The sequence below is a fragment of the Rhinoderma darwinii genome, chromosome 4 (assembly GCF_050947455.1).
Source record: "Rhinoderma darwinii isolate aRhiDar2 chromosome 4, aRhiDar2.hap1, whole genome shotgun sequence".
Classification (NCBI taxonomy): Eukaryota; Metazoa; Chordata; class Amphibia; order Anura; family Rhinodermatidae; genus Rhinoderma; species Rhinoderma darwinii.
Genome location: NC_134690.1, coordinates 317352925 through 317362140, shown reverse-complemented (window position 1 = coordinate 317362140; position 9216 = coordinate 317352925).

Genomic DNA, 9216 nt, shown 5'->3' with positions numbered 1-9216 from the left:
ATGGTTCTGAACATGCTGCCAATTGCTCGCCTGGGAAACATGCAGAGAAGTCCAAGATAGTGTTTTTTAGACTGGCTGCCACGAGCTGAATCGAATGCAGCCAAGAGCGAGCGTCTAGGACTTACGGTTCAGGAGTTATTCACAGAAACATGGTTCTTTTACTGCCAGCCGCGAAAGCGAAAATAACCAAGATCGAGCGTCTAGGATTTACTTGTCAATAACTCGCCTGGGAAACATCCAGAGAAGTCAAACACAGTGCTCCTATACTAATTGCCAGGCGCTGAGACGAATGCCGCCAAGATCGAGCGTCTAGGACTTACGGTTCAGGAGTTATTCACAGAAACATGGTTCTGAACATGCTGCCAATTTCTCGCCTGGGAAACATGCAGAGAAGTCCAAGATAGTGTTTTTTAGACTGGCTGCCACGAGCTGAATCGAATGCAGCCAAGAGCGAGCGTCTAGGACTTACGGTTCAGGAGTTATTCACAGAAACATGGTTCTGAACATGCTGCCAATTTCTCGCCTGGGAAACATGCAGAGAAGTCCAAGATAGTGTTTTTTAGACTGGCTGCCACGAGCTGAATCGAATGCAGCCAAGAGCGAGCGTCTAGGACTTACGGTTCAGGAGTTATTCACAGAAACATGGTTCTGAACATGCTGCCAATTTCTCGCCTGGGAAACATGCAGAGAAGTCCAAGATAGTGTTTTTTAGACTGGCTGCCACGAGCTGAATCGAATGCAGCCAAGAGCGAGCGTCTAGGACTTACGGTTCAGGAGTTATTCACAGAAACATGGTTCTTTTACTGCCAGCCGCGAAAGCGAAAATAACCAAGATCGAGCGTCTAGGATTTACTTGTCAATAACTCGCCTGGGAAACATCCAGAGAAGTCAAACACAGTGCTCCTATACTAATTGCCAGGCGCTGAGACGAATGCCGCCAAGATCGAGCGTCTAGGACTTACGGTTCAAGAATTAGCTTTAGAAACATTTGCCTTAGGAACATGCAGAGAAGTCCAAGATAGTGTTTTTTAGACTGGCTGCCACGAGCTGAATCGAATGCAGCCAAGAGCGAGCGTCTGTGACTTACGGTTCAGGAGTTATTCACAGAAACATGGTTCTGAACATGCTGCCAATTGCTCGCCTGGGAAACATGCAGAGAAGTCCAAGATAGTGTTTTTTAGACTGGCTGCCACGAGCTGAATCGAATGCAGCCAAGAGCGAGCGTCTAGGACTTACGGTTCAGGAGTTATTCACAGAAACATGGTTCTGAACATGCTGCCAATTGCTCGCCTGGGAAACATGCAGAGAAGTCCAAGATAGTGTTTTTTAGACTGGCTGCCACGAGCTGAATCGAATGCAGCCAAGAGCGAGCGTCTAGGACTTACGGTTCAGGAGTTATTCACAGAAACATGGTTCTGAACATGCTGCCAATTGCTCGCCTGGGAAACATGCAGAGAAGTCCAAGATAGTGTTTTTTAGACTGGCTGCCACGAGCTGAATCGAATGCAGCCAAGAGCGAGCGTCTAGGACTTACGGTTCAGGAGTTATTCACAGAAACATGGTTCTGAACATGCTGCCAATTTCTCGCCTGGGAAACATGCAGAGAAGTCCAAGATAGTGTTTTTTAGACTGGCTGCCACGAGCTGAATCGAATGCAGCCAAGAGCGAGCGTCTAGGACTTACGGTTCAGGAGTTATTCACAGAAACATGGTTCTTTTACTGCCAGCCGCGAAAGCGAAAATAACCAAGATCGAGCGTCTAGGATTTACTTGTCAATAACTCGCCTGGGAAACATCCAGAGAAGTCAAACACAGTGCTCCTATACTAATTGCCAGGCGCTGAGACGAATGCCGCCAAGATCGAGCGTCTAGGACTTACGGTTCAGGAGTTATTCACAGAAACATGGTTCTGAACATGCTGCCAATTTCTCGCCTGGGAAACATGCAGAGAAGTCCAAGATAGTGTTTTTTAGACTGGCTGCCACGAGCTGAATCGAATGCAGCCAAGAGCGAGCGTCTAGGACTTACGGTTCAGGAGTTATTCACAGAAACATGGTTCTGAACATGCTGCCAATTGCTCGTCTGGGAAACATGCAGAGAAGTCCAAGATAGTGTTTTTTAGACTGGCTGCCACGAGCTGAATCGAATGCAGCCAAGAGCGAGCGTCTAGGACTTACGGTTCAGGAGTTATTCACAGAAACATGGTTCTGAACATGCTGCCAATTTCTCGCCTGGGAAACATGCAGAGAAGTCCAAGATAGTGTTTTTTAGACTGGCTGCCACGAGCTGAATCGAATGCAGCCAAGAGCGAGCGTCTAGGACTTACGGTTCAGGAGTTATTCACAGAAACATGGTTCTGAACATGCTGCCAATTGCTCGCCTGGGAAACATGCAGAGAAGTCCAAGATAGTGTTTTTTAGACTGGCTGCCACGAGCTGAATCGAATGCAGCCAAGAGCGAGCGTCTAGGACTTACGGTTCAGGAGTTATTCACAGAAACATGGTTCTGAACATGCTGCCAATTGCTCGCCTGGGAAACATGCAGAGAAGTCCAAGATAGTGTTTTTTAGACTGGCTGCCACGAGCTGAATCGAATGCAGCCAAGAGCGAGCGTCTAGGACTTACGGTTCAGGAGTTATTCACAGAAACATGGTTCTTTTACTGCCAGCCGCGAAAGCGAAAATAACCAAGATCGAGCGTCTAGGATTTACTTGTCAATAACTCGCCTGGGAAACATCCAGAGAAGTCAAAAACAGTGCTCCTATACTAATTGCCAGGCGCTGAGACGAATGCCGCCAAGATCGAGCGTCTAGGACTTACGGTTCAGGAGTTATTCACAGAAACATGGTTCTGAACATGCTGCCAATTGCTCGCCTGGGAAACATGCAGAGAAGTCCAAGATAGTGTTTTTTAGACTGGCTGCCACGAGCTGAATCGAATGCAGCCAAGAGCGAGCGTCTAGGACTTACGGTTCAGGAGTTATTCACAGAAACATGGTTCTGAACATGCTGCCAATTTCTCGCCTGGGAAACATGCAGAGAAGTCCAAGATAGTGTTTTTTAGACTGGCTGCCACGAGCTGAATCGAATGCAGCCAAGAGCGAGCGTCTAGGACTTACGGTTCAGGAGTTATTCACAGAAACATGGTTCTGAACATGCTGCCAATTTCTCGCCTGGGAAACATGCAGAGAAGTCCAAGATAGTGTTTTTTAGACTGGCTGCCACGAGCTGAATCGAATGCAGCCAAGAGCGAGCGTCTAGGACTTACGGTTCAGGAGTTATTCACAGAAACATGGTTCTGAACATGCTGCCAATTGCTCGCCTGGGAAACATGCAGAGAAGTCCAAGATAGTGTTTTTTAGACTGGCTGCCACGAGCTGAATCGAATGCAGCCAAGAGCGAGCGTCTAGGACTTACGGTTCAGGAGTTATTCACAGAAACATGGTTCTGAACATGCTGCCAATTGCTCGCCTGGGAAACATGCAGAGAAGTCCAAGATAGTGTTTTTTAGACTGGCTGCCACGAGCTGAATCGAATGCAGCCAAGAGCGAGCGTCTAGGACTTACGGTTCAGGAGTTATTCACAGAAACATGGTTCTGAACATGCTGCCAATTTCTCGCCTGGGAAACATGCAGAGAAGTCCAAGATAGTGTTTTTTAGACTGGCTGCCACGAGCTGAATCGAATGCAGCCAAGAGCGAGCGTCTAGGACTTACGGTTCAGGAGTTATTCACAGAAACATGGTTCTGAACATGCTGCCAATTGCTCGCCTGGGAAACATGCAGAGAAGTCCAAGATAGTGTTTTTTAGACTGGCTGCCACGAGCTGAATCGAATGCAGCCAAGAGCGAGCGTCTAGGACTTACGGTTCAGGAGTTATTCACAGAAACATGGTTCTGAACATGCTGCCAATTTCTCGCCTGGGAAACATGCAGAGAAGTCCAAGATAGTGTTTTTTAGACTGGCTGCCACGAGCTGAATCGAATGCAGCCAAGAGCGAGCGTCTAGGACTTACGGTTCAGGAGTTATTCACAGAAACATGGTTCTTTTACTGCCAGCCGCGAAAGCGAAAATAACCAAGATCGAGCGTCTAGGATTTACTTGTCAATAACTCGCCTGGGAAACATCCAGAGAAGTCAAACACAGTGCTCCTATACTAATTGCCAGGCGCTGAGACGAATGCCGCCAAGATCGAGCGTCTAGGACTTACGGTTCAGGAGTTATTCACAGAAACATGGTTCTGAACATGCTGCCAATTTCTCGTCTGGGAAACATGCAGAGAAGTCCAAGATAGTGTTTTTTAGACTGGCTGCCACGAGCTGAATCGAATGCAGCCAAGAGCGAGCGTCTAGGACTTACGGTTCAGGAGTTATTCACAGAAACATGGTTCTTTTACTGCCAGCCGCGAAAGCGAAAATAACCAAGATCGAGCGTCTAGGATTTACTTGTCAATAACTCGCCTGGGAAACATCCAGAGAAGTCAAACACAGTGCTCCTATACTAATTGCCAGGCGCTGAGACGAATGCCGCCAAGATCGAGCGTCTAGGACTTACGGTTCAGGAGTTATTCACAGAAACATGGTTCTGAACATGCTGCCAATTTCTCGCCTGGGAAACATGCAGAGAAGTCCAAGATAGTGTTTTTTAGACTGGCTGCCACGAGCTGAATCGAATGCAGCCAAGAGCGAGCGTCTAGGACTTACGGTTCAGGAGTTATTCACAGAAACATGGTTCTTTTACTGCCAGCCGCGAAAGCGAAAATAACCAAGATCGAGCGTCTAGGATTTACTTGTCAATAACTCGCCTGGGAAACATCCAGAGAAGTCAAACACAGTGCTCCTATACTAATTGCCAGGCGCTGAGACGAATGCCGCCAAGATCGAGCGTCTAGGACTTACGGTTCAGGAGTTATTCACAGAAACATGGTTCTGAACATGCTGCCAATTTCTCGCCTGGGAAACATGCAGAGAAGTCCAAGATAGTGTTTTTTAGACTGGCTGCCACGAGCTGAATCGAATGCAGCCAAGAGCGAGCGTCTAGGACTTACGGTTCAGGAGTTATTCACAGAAACATGGTTCTTTTACTGCCAGCCGCGAAAGCGAAAATAACCAAGATCGAGCGTCTAGGATTTACTTGTCAATAACTCGCCTGGGAAACATCCAGAGAAGTCAAACACAGTGCTCCTATACTAATTGCCAGGCGCTGAGACGAATGCCGCCAAGATCGAGCGTCTAGGACTTACGGTTCAGGAGTTATTCACAGAAACATGGTTCTGAACATGCTGCCAATTTCTCGCCTGGGAAACATGCAGAGAAGTCCAAGATAGTGTTTTTTAGACTGGCTGCCACGAGCTGAATCGAATGCAGCCAAGAGCGAGCGTCTAGGACTTACGGTTCAGGAGTTATTCACAGAAACATGGTTCTGAACATGCTGCCAATTGCTCGCCTGGGAAACATGCAGAGAAGTCCAAGATAGTGTTTTTTAGACTGGCTGCCACGAGCTGAATCGAATGCAGCCAAGAGCGAGCGTCTAGGACTTACGGTTCAGGAGTTATTCACAGAAACATGGTTCTGAACATGCTGCCAATTTCTCGCCTGGGAAACATGCAGAGAAGTCCAAGATAGTGTTTTTTAGACTGGCTGCCACGAGCTGAATCGAATGCAGCCAAGAGCGAGCGTCTAGGACTTACGGTTCAGGAGTTATTCACAGAAACATGGTTCTGAACATGCTGCCAATTGCTCGCCTGGGAAACATGCAGAGAAGTCCAAGATAGTGTTTTTTAGACTGGCTGCCACGAGCTGAATCGAATGCAGCCAAGAGCGAGCGTCTAGGACTTACGGTTCAGGAGTTATTCACAGAAACATGGTTCTGAACATGCTGCCAATTTCTCGCCTGGGAAACATGCAGAGAAGTCCAAGATAGTGTTTTTTAGACTGGCTGCCACGAGCTGAATCGAATGCAGCCAAGAGCGAGCGTCTAGGACTTACGGTTCAGGAGTTATTCACAGAAACATGGTTCTGAACATGCTGCCAATTGCTCGCCTGGGAAACATGCAGAGAAGTCCAAGATAGTGTTTTTTAGACTGGCTGCCACGAGCTGAATCGAATGCAGCCAAGAGCGAGCGTCTAGGACTTACGGTTCAGGAGTTATTCACAGAAACATGGTTCTTTTACTGCCAGCCGCGAAAGCGAAAATAACCAAGATCGAGCGTCTAGGATTTACTTGTCAATAACTCGCCTGGGAAACATCCAGAGAAGTCAAAAACAGTGCTCCTATACTAATTGCCAGGCGCTGAGACGAATGCCGCCAAGATCGAGCGTCTAGGACTTACGGTTCAGGAGTTATTCACAGAAACATGGTTCTGAACATGCTGCCAATTGCTCGCCTGGGAAACATGCAGAGAAGTCCAAGATAGTGTTTTTTAGACTGGCTGCCACGAGCTGAATCGAATGCAGCCAAGAGCGAGCGTCTAGGACTTACGGTTCAGGAGTTATTCACAGAAACATGGTTCTGAACATGCTGCCAATTTCTCGCCTGGGAAACATGCAGAGAAGTCCAAGATAGTGTTTTTTAGACTGGCTGCCACGAGCTGAATCGAATGCAGCCAAGAGCGAGCGTCTAGGACTTACGGTTCAGGAGTTATTCACAGAAACATGGTTCTGAACATGCTGCCAATTTCTCGCCTGGGAAACATGCAGAGAAGTCCAAGATAGTGTTTTTGAGACTGGCTGCCACGAGCTGAATCGAATGCAGCCAAGAGCGAGCGTCTAGGACTTACGGTTCAGGAGTTATTCACAGAAACATGGTTCTGAACATGCTGCCAATTGCTCGCCTGGGAAACATGCAGAGAAGTCCAAGATAGTGTTTTTTAGACTGGCTGCCACGAGCTGAATCGAATGCAGCCAAGAGCGAGCGTCTAGGACTTACGGTTCAGGAGTTATTCACAGAAACATGGTTCTGAACATGCTGCCAATTGCTCGCCTGGGAAACATGCAGAGAAGTCCAAGATAGTGTTTTTTAGACTGGCTGCCACGAGCTGAATCGAATGCAGCCAAGAGCGAGCGTCTAGGACTTACGGTTCAGGAGTTATTCACAGAAACATGGTTCTGAACATGCTGCCAATTTCTCGCCTGGGAAACATGCAGAGAAGTCCAAGATAGTGTTTTTTAGACTGGCTGCCACGAGCTGAATCGAATGCAGCCAAGAGCGAGCGTCTAGGACTTACGGTTCAGGAGTTATTCACAGAAACATGGTTCTGAACATGCTGCCAATTGCTCGCCTGGGAAACATGCAGAGAAGTCCAAGATAGTGTTTTTTAGACTGGCTGCCACGAGCTGAATCGAATGCAGCCAAGAGCGAGCGTCTAGGACTTACGGTTCAGGAGTTATTCACAGAAACATGGTTCTGAACATGCTGCCAATTTCTCGCCTGGGAAACATGCAGAGAAGTCCAAGATAGTGTTTTTTAGACTGGCTGCCACGAGCTGAATCGAATGCAGCCAAGAGCGAGCGTCTAGGACTTACGGTTCAGGAGTTATTCACAGAAACATGGTTCTTTTACTGCCAGCCGCGAAAGCGAAAATAACCAAGATCGAGCGTCTAGGATTTACTTGTCAATAACTCGCCTGGGAAACATCCAGAGAAGTCAAACACAGTGCTCCTATACTAATTGCCAGGCGCTGAGACGAATGCCGCCAAGATCGAGCGTCTAGGACTTACGGTTCAGGAGTTATTCACAGAAACATGGTTCTGAACATGCTGCCAATTTCTCGTCTGGGAAACATGCAGAGAAGTCCAAGATAGTGTTTTTTAGACTGGCTGCCACGAGCTGAATCGAATGCAGCCAAGAGCGAGCGTCTAGGACTTACGGTTCAGGAGTTATTCACAGAAACATGGTTCTTTTACTGCCAGCCGCGAAAGCGAAAATAACCAAGATCGAGCGTCTAGGATTTACTTGTCAATAACTCGCCTGGGAAACATCCAGAGAAGTCAAACACAGTGCTCCTATACTAATTGCCAGGCGCTGAGACGAATGCCGCCAAGATCGAGCGTCTAGGACTTACGGTTCAGGAGTTATTCACAGAAACATGGTTCTGAACATGCTGCCAATTTCTCGCCTGGGAAACATGCAGAGAAGTCCAAGATAGTGTTTTTTAGACTGGCTGCCACGAGCTGAATCGAATGCAGCCAAGAGCGAGCGTCTAGGACTTACGGTTCAGGAGTTATTCACAGAAACATGGTTCTTTTACTGCCAGCCGCGAAAGCGAAAATAACCAAGATCGAGCGTCTAGGATTTACTTGTCAATAACTCGCCTGGGAAACATCCAGAGAAGTCAAACACAGTGCTCCTATACTAATTGCCAGGCGCTGAGACGAATGCCGCCAAGATCGAGCGTCTAGGACTTACGGTTCAGGAGTTATTCACAGAAACATGGTTCTGAACATGCTGCCAATTTCTCGCCTGGGAAACATGCAGAGAAGTCCAAGATAGTGTTTTTTAGACTGGCTGCCACGAGCTGAATCGAATGCAGCCAAGAGCGAGCGTCTAGGACTTACGGTTCAGGAGTTATTCACAGAAACATGGTTCTTTTACTGCCAGCCGCGAAAGCGAAAATAACCAAGATCGAGCGTCTAGGATTTACTTGTCAATAACTCGCCTGGGAAACATCCAGAGAAGTCAAACACAGTGCTCCTATACTAATTGCCAGGCGCTGAGACGAATGCCGCCAAGATCGAGCGTCTAGGACTTACGGTTCAGGAGTTATTCACAGAAACATGGTTCTGAACATGCTGCCAATTTCTCGCCTGGGAAACATGCAGAGAAGTCCAAGATAGTGTTTTTTAGACTGGCTGCCACGAGCTGAATCGAATGCAGCCAAGAGCGAGCGTCTAGGACTTACGGTTCAGGAGTTATTCACAGAAACATGGTTCTGAACATGCTGCCAATTGCTCGCCTGGGAAACATGCAGAGAAGTCCAAGATAGTGTTTTTTAGACTGGCTGCCACGAGCTGAATCGAATGCAGCCAAGAGCGAGCGTCTAGGACTTACGGTTCAGGAGTTATTCACAGAAACATGGTTCTGAACATGCTGCCAATTTCTCGCCTGGGAAACATGCAGAGAAGTCCAAGATAGTGTTTTTTAGACTGGCTGCCACGAGCTGAATCGAATGCAGCCAAGAGCGAGCGTCTAGGACTTACGGTTCAGGAGTTATTCACAGAAAC